Source organism: Bombina bombina, chromosome 4 (genome assembly GCF_027579735.1).
Source record: "Bombina bombina isolate aBomBom1 chromosome 4, aBomBom1.pri, whole genome shotgun sequence".
NCBI classification, from domain to species: domain Eukaryota; kingdom Metazoa; phylum Chordata; class Amphibia; order Anura; family Bombinatoridae; genus Bombina; species Bombina bombina.
In genome coordinates this window covers 980,965,667-980,981,939 of record NC_069502.1, presented here as the reverse complement: position 1 = coordinate 980,981,939, position 16,273 = coordinate 980,965,667, and positions in this window count along the sequence as shown.

The window sequence follows — 16,273 nt, the reverse complement described above, 5'->3', positions numbered from 1 at the left end:
CATAGCTAACGCTGGCTTTTTTCTGGCCGCACCTTTAAAATAACTCTGGTATTGAGAGTCCACAAAAGGGCTGCGTTAGGCTCCAAAAAAGGAGCATAGAGCATATTTAACGCAACTTCAACTCTCGAGGCTTACGGACGCGGCCAGCCTCAGAAACGTGCTCGTGCACGATTCCCCCATAGGAAACAATGGGGCTGTTTGAGCTGAAAAAAAACCTAACACCTGCAAAAAAGCCGCGTTCAGCTCCTAACCCAGGCGCATTGTTTCCTATGGAGAAACACTTCCTACGTCTGCACCTAACACTCTAACATGTACCCCGAGTCTAAACACCCCTAACCTTACACTTATCAACCCCTATTCTGCCGCCCCCGCTATAGCTGACCCCTGCATATTATTATTAACCCCTAATCTGCCGCTCCGTAAACCGTCGCTACTTACATTATCCCTATGTACCCCTAATCTGCTGCCCCTAACACCGCCGACTCCTATATTATATTTATTAACCCCTAATCTGCCCCCCTCAACGTCGCCTCCACCTGCCTACACTTATTAACCCCTAATCTGCCGAGCGGACCGCACCTCTATTATAATAAAGTTATTAACCCCTAATCCGCCTCACTAACCCTAAAATAAATAGTATTAACCCCTAATCTGCCCTCCCTAACATCGCCGACACCTAACTTCAAACATTAACCCCTAATCTGCCGACTGGAGCTCACCGCTATTCTAATAAATGTATTAACCCCTAAAGCTAAGTCTAACCCTAACACTAACACCCCCCTAAATTAAATATAATTTTAATCTAACGAAATTAATTAACTCTTATTAAATAAATTATTCCTATTTAAAGCTAAATACTTACCTGTAAAATAAATCCTAATATAGCTACAATATAAATTATATTTATATTATAGCTATTTTAGGATTAATATTTATTTTACAGGTAACTTTGTATTTATTTTAACCAGGTACAATAGCTATTAAATAGTTAAGAACTATTTAATAGCTAAAATAGTTAAAATAATTACAAATTTACCTGTAAAATAAATCCTAACCTAAGTTACAATTAAACCTAACACTACTCTATCAATAAATTAATTAAATAAAATACCTATAATTATCTACAATTAAACCTAACACTACACTATCAATAAATACATGAAATACAATTCCTACAAATAAATACAATGAAATAAACTAACTAAAGTACAAAAAATAAAAAAGAACTAAGTTACAAAAAATAAAAAAATATTTACAAACATTAGAAATATATTACAACAATTTTAAACTAATTACACCTACTCTAAGCGACCTAATAAAATAACAAAGCCCCCCAAAATAAAAAAATGCCCTACCCTATTCTAAATTACTAAAGTTCAAAGCTCTTTTACCTTATCAGCCCTGAACAGGGCCCTTTGCGGGGCATGCCCCAAGAAGTTCAGCTCTTTTGCCTGTAAAAAAAAACATACAATACCCCACCCCAACATTACAACCCACCACCCACATACCCCTAATCTAACCAAACCCCCCTTAAATAAACCTAACACTAAGCCCCTGAAGATCTCCCTACCTTGAGTCGTCTTCACCCAGCCGAGCCAAATTCTTCATCCAAGCGGAGCAAGAAGAGGTCCTCCATCCGGTAGAAGTCTTCATCCAAGCGGGGCAGAAGAGGTCTTCCATCCGATTGAAGTCTTCATCCAAGAGGCATCTTCTATCGTCATCCATCCGGAGTGGAGCGGCAGCATCCTGAAGACCTCCGACGCGGAACATCCATCCTGGCCGACGACTGAACGACGAATGACGGTTCCTTTAAGGGACGTCATCCAAGATGGCGTCCCTCGAATTCCGATTGGCTGATAGGATTCTATCAGCCAATCGGAATTAAGGTAGGAATATTCTGATTGGCTGATGGAATCAGCCAATCAAAATCAAGTTCAATCCGATTGGCTGATCCAAACAGCCAATCAGATTGAGCTTGCATTCTATTGGCTGATCGGAACAGCCAATAGAATGCAAGCTCAATCTGATTGGCTGATTGGATCAGCCAATCGGATTGAACTTGATTCTGATTGGCTGATTTTTTGAATGACTCCAAATACCGGCGGTAGCCTAAAACCAGCGTTAGGAGCCTCTAACGCTGGTTTTCACGGCTACCGCCAAACTCCAAATCTAGGCCTTAGTATCCAGTTGAGCTTATACTACTTTCTGAATCCCGAACCCAATGGTGTTGTGCGTAACTTGTTGATCTGTGTGCACAGGAGGGATATCAGATGCAGTGTGACTGGAATCTGGAATTCCTGAGATTAGGCAGGGCTGGCAATTCTTGGTTCTCCGTTGTTAAGCCGAGTGAGATGCAAGTGGATAAAGGTATTTGCAGTTCTGGAACGTTAGGGATTATTGTAATCCAATAGAGTAGGTTTCTTACTGGAGAGCAAGGAATTCACTACTGCGGCTAGGTACAGCTTGTAGGTGCAATAACTAAGCACCTGTTTGTTGATAGTTGAAGACTTAAATACAGGTGAGGCTGGATACATCATGTGACAGCAGAGGAGGAAGGAAAAGATGGAACGGATTCCTTACAGATGCCCCCCTTCAAGCAAGCTGACCCTTGGCTTGATGTTTGGGTCTGTGAGGGTAGCGTTTATGGAAGCGAGAAACAAGTTTGGGAGCATTTATATGAGTGTATGGCTCCCAAGTGTCATCTTCAGGGGAATAGCCCTTCCAACGTACTAAGTATTGTAGTTCGCCATTGTGTAGTCTGGAATTCAGAAGGCCCTGGACCTCATAGGAATCTGAGTCTAAGAGTATAGGCACTGGTGGGAGGATGGGTTGAGCATGTTGGATATTCCGTTGTAGAAACTGGAAATTCTCAACAACCGATTGCAGTAAATCGTCAACCCAGGGAGAGTTGGGTGTCCCTGTATTTTGCAATGAGAAGCTAGGGTGATAAGCATAATTGGCCTAAAAAGGAGAGAGATTGGTAGATGCATTTATTGTGTTGTTGTAAGCGAATTGCGCCATGTATAAATATCGTAACCAGTCACTTTGATGGTAGGAGCAGTAACAGCGTAAGTACTGTTTTAGCCATTGGTTTAACCTCTCCATTTGGTCGTTAGTTTGTGGATGAAACGCTGTGCTTAAGCACAGCGTTTTTGTGCGAGAGGCCTTTCCAGAACCTTGAGGTGAATTGAGTACCTCTATCTGTTGTTACGATGGAAGTGAGTCCATGGTATCAAACTATTGAATTCAGGAAAAGTTGTGCTGTTTCTGAAGATGTGGGCAGCTTATGGTACGGAACAAAATGAGCCAACTTTGTAAGAATATCAGTAACTACTAGAATGGTGTTCTGCCCTAAGCTCACAGGTAGTTCCACTATGACGTCCATATCTAGATGATCCCAAGGTCTTTCGGGGATAGCTATTGCTCTCTCTATCTCCCCTCTCTTTTGCTCTCTCTACTCTTGATTTTGCTCTCTCCCCTCTCTTTTGTTCTCTCCCCCCTCTCTTTTGCTCTCTCTCCCCTCTCTCTTTTCCTCCCTCTATTTTGGGCCTCTCTTCCCCTCTGTTTTGCGCTCTTCCCCCTCTATTTTGCGCTCTCCCCTCTCTTTTTCTCTCTCCCCCCCTCTCTTTTGCTGTCTCTCTCCCTCTTTTTTGCTGTCTCTCTCCTTCTCTTTTTCTCTCTCTATCCCCCCTCTTTTGCTCTCTCCCCCCTCTTTTGCTCTCTCTTCCCCTCCTCTCTTTTGCTCTCTCCCCCCTCTCTTTTGCTGTCTCTCTCCCTCTCTTTTGCTCTCTCTATCCCCCCTCTTTTGCTCTCTCTACTCCCCTCTTTTGCTCTCTCTACCCCTCTCTTTTGCTCTCTCTCTCAGCCCTCTCATTTGCTCTCTCTCTCCCCCTCTCTTTTGATCTCTCTCTCCCCCTCTCTTGCTCTCTCTCTCCCCCTCTCTTTTGCTCTCTCTATCCCCCCTCTTTTGCTCACTCTATCCCCCTCTTTTGCTCTCTCTCTCTCTCCCCCATTTCTTTTGCTCTCTTCCCCCCTCTCTTTTGCTGTCTCTCTCCCCCTCTCTTTTGCTCTCTCTCTCCCTCTCTTTTGCTCTCTCTCCCCCTCTCTTATGCCCTCTTTTTCTCCCTCTCTTTTGCTCTCTCTCTTACTCCCCGCACTCTCTCTCCCCTCTTTGTGCTCTCCCCCCTCTCTTTTGCTCTCTCTCCCCTCTCTTTTGCTCTCCCTCTCCCCTTTCTCCCAGTTTCTTTTGCTGTTTCTCTCCCTCTCTTTTGCTCTCTCTATCTCCCCTCTTTTGCTCTCTCTCTCTCCCTTTTCTTTTGCTCTCCCTCTATCCCCTTTCCCCTCTCTTTTGCTGTATCTCTCCCTCTCTTTTGCTCTCTCTATCCCCCCTCCTACTCTCTCTCTCTATCCCCCTTCTTTTGAGTTCTCTCACATAACCTTTTATATTATAGTATAATAAATAGTTAATATTCTACTATGTGGAGAACATTGGAATGCGAAATATTAATATTTCAGGTCAGTTTAGCGCACTTGAGAAAATAAGATCGGGTTTGCGCCACTTGTTTGATTTTAGGAATTTTTTTCCAATTTTTATGCTTTCTTGAAGTTTCTTGAAGAATATGTTAATGCACTTTCAATATTGTAACTTCAGCTTTCTGCTTGCATTGGGTTAGCTTGCACGAGAAAACATTTTAACTTTTAATTTGTATTTAACACGCGCAAAAAGAAGTCAAATGCAGTTAGCTCTCGTAATCTAGCCCTTAAGCGTGGAACAATGCAAACACGCACAAATGAATACATCAGCAAGCATCTGCACGCAGGCACGTAGCATTAAGGTATCAGTTGAGATAAACTAGAGAAACAGAACAGTTTATATAACAGTTTCCTTAATACGCTTCTTATTTGTGCATGCGCTTGCTGAAAGCTGCAGAATAAACTGCTTTCAATTTGCAGTCTATTTTTGCCCATGCGAGCACTTCAGAAATCATTCCCAGAGTGATTCAAGTAAACTGCAAGACTCAATAAGACAGCGTGTGCACGTGCTCGCTGAAAAACCTTATCCTCAGCATAGATATGAAGAATGGCGCTTGCAGAGCTTAAGTAAGTGGTGGGTAAACTAATTATTGTGTCTGGATGGATTTATTTACTGGAGGAACTTTAGTATATAAGTAATTACACTGGACACATTGGGGTACATTTATCAAGCAACGGAAGCTGCTTATTCCAAAGAGGCAAAAAGACAGCAGCAATGTTAAATACATGCATAAAATAACTTATATCAGTCTAAAAGCTACCTATGAATACAGCCACCTGGATGTCCAAAATCTATAAAAAGAGTACAAAATATAGATATGTTTGAACAAAGTGCACCTCTATATAATACTGTAGGTTTATTTGATAAATCACATGGGATTATATATGTTCACAAAAGGAGATATAAGTGTAATTGAGTCTCCTTAAATTATGAAAATCCCGTGGCACTTGTAATAGAAGTAGTATCCAATTGTCCTCCTCCACCTCTCTAGACACAGGTTTACTAAGTATTATAGAAAAAATGTACAGTGGCTGTACGTCAGGAGGGGAGGGGATTTGCTAGCCGTGCAAGGCAACTCCCAATATCAGCGTCCCTCAGAGGAGATCCCTATGCCACGCCTCCAAGGATGATGTCACTTTGTACCAATCCGGATTTTATTTGTGCCACAAATTTTGCAATTGAATCCTCAATGATCCCTTTAATGCTCAGACTGTCCTAAGGTTAATATCTTCACTGACTAGATACAGTCTTACAGTCTTACAAGAGTTCCTGGTTCCTTCCAGCTGTGCTTTAGTTTTTTCACTCCCGGTTTGTAACGTGGTTTAACAGGGGAAAGTTAAAATAGATAGTGCAATTTTTTTAGCTCCTGCGGTGTCCTTGATATACAGTTTTTAACTGTTAGTAAGTGTAGGCTTCTCCCATTCTCTGGAAATGCAGCTGTTATATTGCGGTTTCATTGAGCTGACCGCTGTGAGTGTCAGACAGCTTTTCCAGCACCTCTATTCCAAGGTGCCATCACAATTGTGAGTTTGATTCTTATCTTTTGCTAAGAATTGTTTTTCAACTTGGTTATGCTATGAGGCGCCCCTTTCTTCTCTTATTGTTCACAGATTGACTCCCCTGCCCCTGTAAGCTGAAAGTGATCGCTGTAAAAATGGCAATTATCTGCAGCAGCATTGAATATGTTTTTAGTCTAACGGAGCCCCTATACCCCCTTTTGTTTCAGTTGATCGCCATACAACTTGCAAATACCTGCAGCAGCATTTACAATTTCACGAGAGGGGGAGGGGGACTACAATTAAGCCCCTATTTCCCCTCCTGTATTGACTAGAGGGAAAGGTTACCCCTCATTTGTAATTTACCTGCCTCCTTGAGCTGTTCTAAATTCCAGATAAAGTCAACTAATGTTGTTAATTTCCTTATATTCTTAGAGGAGCTCCGAGATGACATAAAGCCAACCTGGTCTGGATTAATAAGTTTATCCAAACAAGTAACTAGTCTGCGCGCAATAATGGAGGAGATAATTTTATAGTCTGCATTGAGCACAGAAATGGGCCTATACGAGACCGGATCAAAGAAATATTAGCCGCAGAAAATAGGGAAGAAGCTAAATTATCTGTTATATAATAGCTGTTGTATAATCTTTCTAATATTGGTATAACCTGCTCGGATAAGCTTTGTTAAGTTTAGATCATGATATAGCGTTACTAATTTCTTCAGTCGAAATAGGGGCATTCAACATATCCAACTCTTCTGTTTGGATTTTGGGAACAGAGATCAGAGACCAAAACTTCATCTGATTATCTTGATTGAATTCACCTTCTATATATAATTGTTGATAGAATTCAAGAAAAAATCAGGAGATCTCTTCCACTTCAGAAGTGTGTCTACCCTTATGCTGGATCACAGGAATAAGATTCTTCTTTTTCCTGGCTTTAACCAATCGCGCCAAACTTTTAGCTGAGCTACCATGGAAGCTCCTAAACCGTAAATTGATTTTTAACTCCTCCTCCTGATGTTTTTGCAGTAAGAAGGCATCTTTTTCCTTCATAGCGTTTAAATATATATTCCAATTGGCCCTTAAACACTCACTACAGTATTTCTTAAAAGCATTTCGTACTTGGTTGGTCAATTGCACATCCCTAGCTCGAATTTTCTTATTCCGGGCATCCAAAAATCCCCTAATGTCTCCCCAAAGAACTGCTTTGCCAGCTTCCCAAAAAGTTTCTATTTTATATAGGTATGCAGAATTAAACATAGAATACTCATTCCACTTTTGTTTCATCCATGACAAAAATCTAGGATCACTATATAAAAACCGTGGATAAAAAAATCTAGGGATTTTGCGGCCAATTCTATCTTGAAAAAGAAAAGCTAAGGAGATAATCGCGTGGTCCGAGATCAAGATCTCTCCGATTCCTGCCTCCAATTTGCCAATTGAAAGTGACTCTGCAACTAAGAATAAATCTATATGTGAAAATGTTCTGTGTGCTTTATATTCAGAAGTAAAATTTTGTTTATCAGGATTCAGCCTGCACCATACATCAAAGACCTGTAATTTCTGGGAGAATCGCAAAAAATACTTTGAACTCCTCCTATTCTCCGAGATATTTTTAGCTGATAGTCTGTCCAATTCCGGATATAGAGTCATATTAAAGTCCCCACCGATTATTAAATTCTCTTTTACAAATGGGAACAACTTAATTTTAATCTTATCCCAAAAATCACGGTTAAATTTATTGGGACCATAATTATTACACAGAATAAATTTAGTATTATTTATACAAATATGAAGAATAATAAATCTAGCCTCTGGATCTATCTCCGTTTGAATAATCTTATAGTCTAGAGACTTATTTATAAGAATCGCTACGCCACACTTCCTGCTTCTAGCTGAAGATGTAACCACCTCCCCTACCCATTTAATCTTAAGTTTATTGGCTTCCTGATCTTCCAGATATGTTTCTTGAAGAAAAGAAATGTCCGGTTTATTTCAATTTACGTTTAATGATCAATTTACGTTTCATGGGTGAGGAGATCCCTCCCACGTTCCAAGATGCAATTCTAAGCTCCATATGCTAAGGGAGAATAATTATCCCAAAGATCCTGGAGGGAAAGGGAAGGAGGAAAAAAAAGAGAAAGGGAGAAAAAGAAAAGAGACTGATAAAAAAAGCAGAAGGGAAGGACGAGAAAAGGAAAAGATGGGAAGTAACCTTATCTTACAATGCATTAACAGCAAATCTTTGGTCATATCTTGACTTTTAGCATTCAATCTAAAAAAATCAACAATAAATGTATTAGCAACCCCATGGAACATCAGAGATATCAAATTATATTGTAATCTAACAAATAAACTTCCATGGCTAAAGAATGCTAGCATAGATCTAATTTGTCTTTGAGAAATTCTTTCACTTCCCCCGCCTCAAAGAAGACCAGACGAGATCCACTGTACTCAACTATTATTTCAGCAGGAAAGATCATTTGTGCCTGAATACCTTTATTAATAATTTGAGTACAGAGAGGAGCCATCGTCCTCCTTCTTTGAGCAGTCTCGGCTGAAAAGTCCTGAAACAGTAAGACTTTATTGTTACCAATTATTAAGGGATCTTTCAATTTCTTAAACAATTTCATTATTTCAATTTTATCCTGAAAATGTAATACCTTACATATACACATTTTACTCCTAGCCTGTCCTGCATTGGAGGGTTTTTTGGGACCAATCCTATGGGCTCTCTCAATCATAATGGGTAACATCGACTGTGGGACTCCCAGTCTCTGCGGAAGTGATATAGAAGTAAATTTTAATAGATCTTCAAATTCCGGAGATTCTGGGAGACCCACAATTCTAATGTTGTTTCGTCTTGCCCGATCTTCGAGATCATCCAGCCGCCCTTGTAAATTAATAATTTTAGAATCCTGTTGGGATATTATACTTCCTTGAGTACTAACCTGATCTTCCAAATCAGAAATCCTATTTTCTGCCTCTTGCATTCTATTCGAAAACTGCCTTACTTCTGCTGATAAAGCAGTAATTTCCAAGGAAATTGACCCCAACTCTTTTTTGATCATATCAAATTGTATATATATCAAACAAACAAAGAAGTGATCTAATGTGAAAATTTAATCCACGTGAATTAGGCCTAAATAGAAGAAAAGTACCAAAATATCCGAAATTATACCAGTAATCTCTGAAATGTACACCCCCTGCAATAACTGTTCAATAAATAGGCTTTTAATCTGTATCAGGCTACAAAATTCAAAGCCTAGATTAACATTTTCACAAAACAAAATTGACTCTCTAGATTTTGTTGCGTAATTATTTAACACCCTAACATTTATAGACAGCACCAAAGTATTAAACTTCATTTACCAAACATTCTCTTGTTCCTAACCCAAATACAATCCCAGACAATTAGTAAATTTTTATACCAGAAGGGCGGCTGTCTAACTACTTGTTATAGCAGCTCACACAAACAAACCTAAAGCATTAAACTAAATTTAATGAGTAGACCCCTAACCTCTAGCTGTCTGTCATTCCAGCACCAATATCTATACTTCACTAGACTGCAGCACCATGAAAATAATATTTCTCTATGCTCAGTTAAGCTTAAAACCATAAAATTATTACACGACTATGAATGCAAGGCTTAAACAGGCAACCAAACTCTCTCCATCAATATAATATGTTCCCTTACATTTAGTAAGACTTTTAAATCACAGAACTAACTGTCTGACTTGTAGTTGTAACAATAGGAGGGCAATCATTCTCTACCCACAAGTCAGACCGATTCTCTTAGATTTAGAAGCATTTTTAAATTAAAAAAGAAAATGAAAAAAATATCTGTCTGGCTTGTTATAGTAACCGCTGCATGTAATAAATCTGTAACATAAATCTATAACATAAATCTGTAACATAAATCTATAACATAAATCTGTAACATAAAATTCAGGCAACTAATGTATGCACAGATCAGTGTATCAATAGCACAGGGAATACAAGAACTTTTTACGAACAGCAAAGCGTCTTTAACAGTGAATTTAGCTTTTATGCACTTCTTTAGCAGGGTATCATCAGCTTATGAAGTCCCACGCATAAACTGCTGCTAATTCCCAGCTGTATTCCTTTCTCACCCGGGCTCCAAGTAACTTTAGCATGCAGTAGCAGAAAGTTATTAGCACCTTCCCAATATCAGATCTAGTTCCGCACCAGGTACAGCAAAATTTCTCTTTACAGCAGGCACTGGTACACTGACTGTAATGCGCAATCACACCTGCAATTTTATCTCCCAAAAAAAACGGGCCATTGCATGTACTTTGTAGTAGCTGTAAATGTGGGGATCTTTTAATGAAGGCCACATGCCCATGTCATCTTCTGAAGGTGAAGAAAGTATACAAGAGTTGCCCTATTATCAGGCGGGAGCTCCTAGTAATTCAGGAACTGAACAAATCTGCCCTTCTAAGGATACCCAGCAGCTGTAATTCTTTGTCCCAGCATCAAAAGAAGGCAGAAAAGCAGAACCGAGGATCAGCGTCCTCTCACAATACCACTAAGTCAGTTAGCTGCACCGTTCCCTCTTCGGCTGCAGCTCTCTCTTCCAGGAGAGATACATGCAATACTGAAGCCAGTCTTAAAGGGATAAAGTGTCTCTGTACCGATGATCAATTATGCTGTTTGCCCCCTCTACCCGCTGTATTTTCTGGGCCAACTCAGGGAAAAGATTCACTACAACAAAGTTTACCCTGTAGTGGCTAAGGGCCCCCGACCACCAATAAGCTGCCCTGTACCTGCTCTTATTGCCTTTGCACAGCCCAGGATTTTCGCAGGCAGTAGCGATCTTGACTTGACTCTGCTGCTCACCAGGGAGCGTCTAGGGGTATGACCGGACGTGTCACTGAATTTCGGTTGTCTGGAATTCCCTCTGAGCGCACAAGGTCAGGATACGGAGATGCTGATCAGCCTGTCCTTGGCCACTGTGAAAACACTTAGCCATTCAGGGCGAGTCCCTCTGCGGTCACCTCCACTGTCCTCGATTACCCCTTCTTAGGGAAAGCTTGTGGGGAGGATAAAAAGAAAAGCAAACTGCAGTGCAGCCACAGTCCAAATGGCTTGTCTAAACTTCAATCTCTCGAGCGGGTCGTAACCCTGCAGAGCGCCACACTCTAACACCTCAGCAAGCTTCCAAGGTAAGTGGCAGAGAGCGGGGAGCTGATGATGCGGCGTCCTCTCACCACACCGGCATGCAGGTAAACTGCAAGACTCCTCCCCCAATGGAAGTCGTCTTAATGACAATCAACTACGTAATGTATTTACTCTATGGGGATAGAGGTTGCAAAGGTGCCACTATTCCCAAAAGACAGCATACAACACACGTCACATGAAAGAGAATATTGTTAATAATCAGATGATTGGTTTAATGCCCCTTTAATGCCCCAGAAAGAGCAATCACCTGTATACTTGGTGCCTTTTACAATCATCTGAGCTATATCAAGGACCCTTATATTCCAAAATGTGCATTACCACAAGTAACCCCTCTTTTAAAGGATGGGTTACATGTCCCATGGTTATCTGCTGACCACTGTGTTAACAATGATCACCTATCAGAACCATAAGCATCTGGAACAATATCACAGTGTGGGGTATCTCCTATGTTGCCCCCACAATACATACATAAACTTGAGACCCCCAATTTGAAAGCAGCAATCCTGGTCTTTTAAATGAGTGGTCCTATGTCCCCCTGCTGCCAACTTATTGTCACAACTGTGTCAAATACCTATAACTTTTGGTTATATTTTGGGGGTTCTAATGATTTTTAAGATGCCTGTAATTAACCCTCATGATAACAACATATTATAATACCCCATATTTGATAGAATGAGGTTTCACAATTCATATAAGGGTTTTCATGTCCTTATAGCTATGAAGTGATCATTATAGTAATACTGATAACCTAGCAGTAACCACCTGCTTCATTCATTTGTACTGTTGATATTAAGGCTCATAGAATGTGTGTCTGAACTAAATGAAAAATGTAAGAATCAAAATATATGGGAGAACTGAGAGAATGTAAAAAGAGGTGATATTTTGTGAAATTCTACATAGGATGAATTTTGGTACAATTTTTTTTTCTTTTTTTTTTAATCATTTAAGCTAAGTGGTTTTTGACATAGATAGGAACATGCATTCTTTCAAAATGGGTTAAACTACACCTCTGGGAATTCAGAATTTTAAAATTTGTGTAATATTTGTATTATTATATATTTTTGCCTACTAATATCTTGCATAAATTGCAATATGGTGAATAGTGACAAAAATAATAGTGGTTGACGTTTCTGATTTACAATTGTTACATTTAATTGAACTAAAAAGTATAAAATCACACATTTGCTCTTTTGGGAAGGTGAACTGATGCTAAATGTGGGACAATAAAATGTGTGCTTGAAATATTTATAAAATAATGACTTATGTTGTGATTTACTATGGACACCACATCAAATGGCACAAAAAATTATATATTTTTTAAATTTAATATAGTAGCATTCTCTCATATTATATTTCTGCAAAGTAAAGTTATTTTCTAAAAATGCTTGGTCTGCTGAAAAAAATTAGTTATAATTAAAATATAAGTTATAAATGTATAAGTAAATGCAATGAAGGCCACACAACTAAAAACACCTCCAGCATAAGGTGTGAAAATGGCCCAGCAGTTGCATGCTTTGGGCGCCATGTACTAAGGCGTCAATTTTTTCGCACAGACCGTATCGAAATAACCCGCCGGCATTCGCACCATGCAGATGGCACTTCGTTACATGAATGTACTAAAAACCAAGCCGTAAAATTTTGCGTCTATTGTGTGTCGAAGACAATCGGATTATTGATAACTTTGAAGCTTCGTTTGGCGCGAAAGAGCAAAGTTAAGAAGCAGTCTGCGACCTGATTGGTTTAGTTCTTTACCCATGTGACGATCTAGGTGTCATAATCGTCAGACAAGCGGCAACGTCTGGCTGCTGACATGTATAAGAATGTGCATTTTCCCAGAAATCTTATAATATTGTTTATTTACTTTTCGGTATTCATTTTGACAAGATGGCTTGCTCCGGAGATTCTGCTACTTCTAAGAAGACTCGCAACCCTAACTTCTCGCATCAACAGAATGTTGTACTTGTTGATCTAGTACTCGAATATTATGATGCCAATTATAACGCTAGACACAGCTTGGAATGCACCGGTGGCAAAAAAGTGTAAGGCTGCCAACAGTTTTAATAGTCTGGGTATGGCTTGTGAACGCGCTGTCATAGGTTCCAGGTATTCTGCTATTTCATAGTAAAGTTCCATAATAGCTTCTCTGTCCAAACGGAATCTCTGGATAATCTCTCGATCAGAGTTGTCAACCGGTGCCTGTATAGCCCTTCTTCCTCGAAATTGAATTAATTGGAAAAGAAACATGTGTAAAAGTGTCTCCATCTTCATTCAGTGATCCAAAAACAAATAATGCTACAATAGTAGTCTAGTCCTTTCACTTAAGTACTTCTACCTGGCGTCAGGTTGAGACGCCCTATAGTTTTCTATTGTATTCGCTACCTAAATGGTCGCGAAGCAAATCACGCGAAGTTACAGTGAAAGTTGGAGTGGACGGATTAGTTGTAACATTCATAATTTCCGATTACAGCGAATTTACGTGCGATCGAACATGTAGTAAGTGGAAAAAGGCTTCGGAACGATCAGTTGCGTAAAATTACGATCGCTGATGAAAATAGTGGTTTTTCGACCAGATCGCAGATTGGTACATACGAGAAGCAGATCGTGAGCGAATTTTGACACGGAAATACAGACGGACAGTCACTTCGAAGCTTAGTACATGGAGCCCTGTATCTGAATCATGAAACGTTAGACTTTAGTCACCCTTTAATATTGTACCATAGTATAATCCTTATTCTACTCCACAAGAAAAAAGGTGATTACACATCATTTTTGCAATTCATCAATAGATCCAATCTTTTAAAAAATGCTATAAATGAGTTATCAAACATCTGAATCCTTCCAATAATGATATACCTGCATGCTCACTACAGTAAGAATAGGACTTCAAAAAACCCTTAAAGGAACAGTCTACAAATGTTTTTTGTTTAAAAAGATAGATAATCCCTTTATTACCCATTCCCCAGTTTTACATAACCAACACTTTTATATTAATACCCATTTTACCTCTGTGATTACCTTGTATCTCTCTGCAGACTGCCCCCTTAATTAAATTATTTTGACAGACTTTTTAGCCAATCAGTGCTGTCTCATAAATAACTCCACAGGAGTAAGAATATTGTTAGCTATATAGCACACGTGAACTAGCACTGTATAGCTGTGAACAACTGTCAAAATGCACTGAGATAAGAGGAGGCCTTCAAGGGCTTAGAAAGTAGCATATAAGCCTACCTAGGTGTATATTTCAACAAAGAATACCAAGAGAACAAGTTAAATTTGATGATAAAAGTAAATTGGAAAGTTGTTTAAAATAGCATGTCCTATCTGAATCATAAACATTTAATTTTGACTAGACTGTTCTTTTAAGACATTTATATATCATAATAACTTCTTTTTTTTTTTCAAAATTTCTCGCCTTTCACCACTTCACTTCTATCCTTGATGAATGTCCTTGATTTTTATCTTTAGCCTTTTGTAGCCAAGGTATATCACAATAAGCACAAAAAGTCCTCAGCACAGTTTGACAGTATGGGAAATTTAAGTTTCAACTTGTATTAGCAAGCAGAGATATTATATATCTGTGAAGTGCCAACATATTAAATTCCAGTTTTATGGCATTGGCTAAATGTAAAATTCAGCTTTTTACTATCAAATGGAAAACGCTGCATCAAGTTAATTCATTAAAAAGCCAATCTAATTCTTAGTAAATAAAGCAAGGGCAATAGCTGTGAATACAGTGAATTTAAATATTTTTGTTAATTATCTTAAATAATATCATAATCTCATATTACAGCAAAATTCACCATTTTTCAAACTAGAAATGAATAGTATTCTGAAAGCTGCTTTCAGCTTGTTATGTTTATTAATGAAATTAAAGCAATTTGTTCATCACCTTTATTCATTCATAAAAGGTGGTCAAAATTTGTGAGATGATACATGTATCTAAATGTATCAATGTTCTATACAATATATTATTTATGGTATGGTATATAAATACTGTCTAGTTACTGCTTTTATTTCTGCCAAGAGGATACAATGTTCTAGTTGTATATATATATATATATATATATATATATATATATATATATATATATATATATATATATATATATATATATATATATATATATATATATATATATATATATATATATTAAAGATGCAGACAAGAGATATGATAATTGGACACCTGTACTATAAGTATATTGATAAAAAAAATATCTTATATAAACTGAAAATAAGTCAAAACAGCAAATTGTGCAGTGAATACTCATATGTTCTTAGAGCATTGAAACCATGTGAAGAATTCAGTAATATGTCTCTCCCTTATCACCATTCACCAGTATTTATGTTATTCTGCGCAACCAATCTTGATGTGTTGTCATAGTGATACAAAATGTAAACAAATTACCTATCTATAGTAGATTTTTAGTGTTATATTTGTGGAGCTCTTGGGATGACAGAGGCATTAAAAAAAAAGACTCAGGAATATAAAAAAGTTATAAAAAGAAAATGATTTGTGTTAAATTTTTAGTCAACATTGAAATGTAATGATTTTACCCACACTTGTACAACATTTTTTTGTGGCTTTTTATATTCATCTTTATATATTTTCTTATAAAATTGATTTTGTTGATAGATTTTTTTTTTTTTTAAATAAACATTGCTACATAGACATTTAAATAAGAGTTTACAAGTTATACGCCCTTGTTAGCATTTCTATAGCTAATTAATAATACTCTAACACTGCCTACGGATGTTGAAATAATATATTCAAATGTCAGCTTTGCTTCAGTAGAACATACACAACTTGTCAGATTATCAGTGAAAATTAATTAGATCACTCTTGTTGAAGGTTAGTAAAACTGTGCTTGGGAAAATGGTAGAAAATAAATATACAGTGTGCAAATTTTTTTTAATATACGGATCATTATTTTGTACAAAACAAGGAATACGCTTATAACAATTTCAATTAATAGCACCATAGTGTAGTGAATCTCAGTTTGTTTCAAAGAGCAATTGGTAGGCATGGGCATCATATC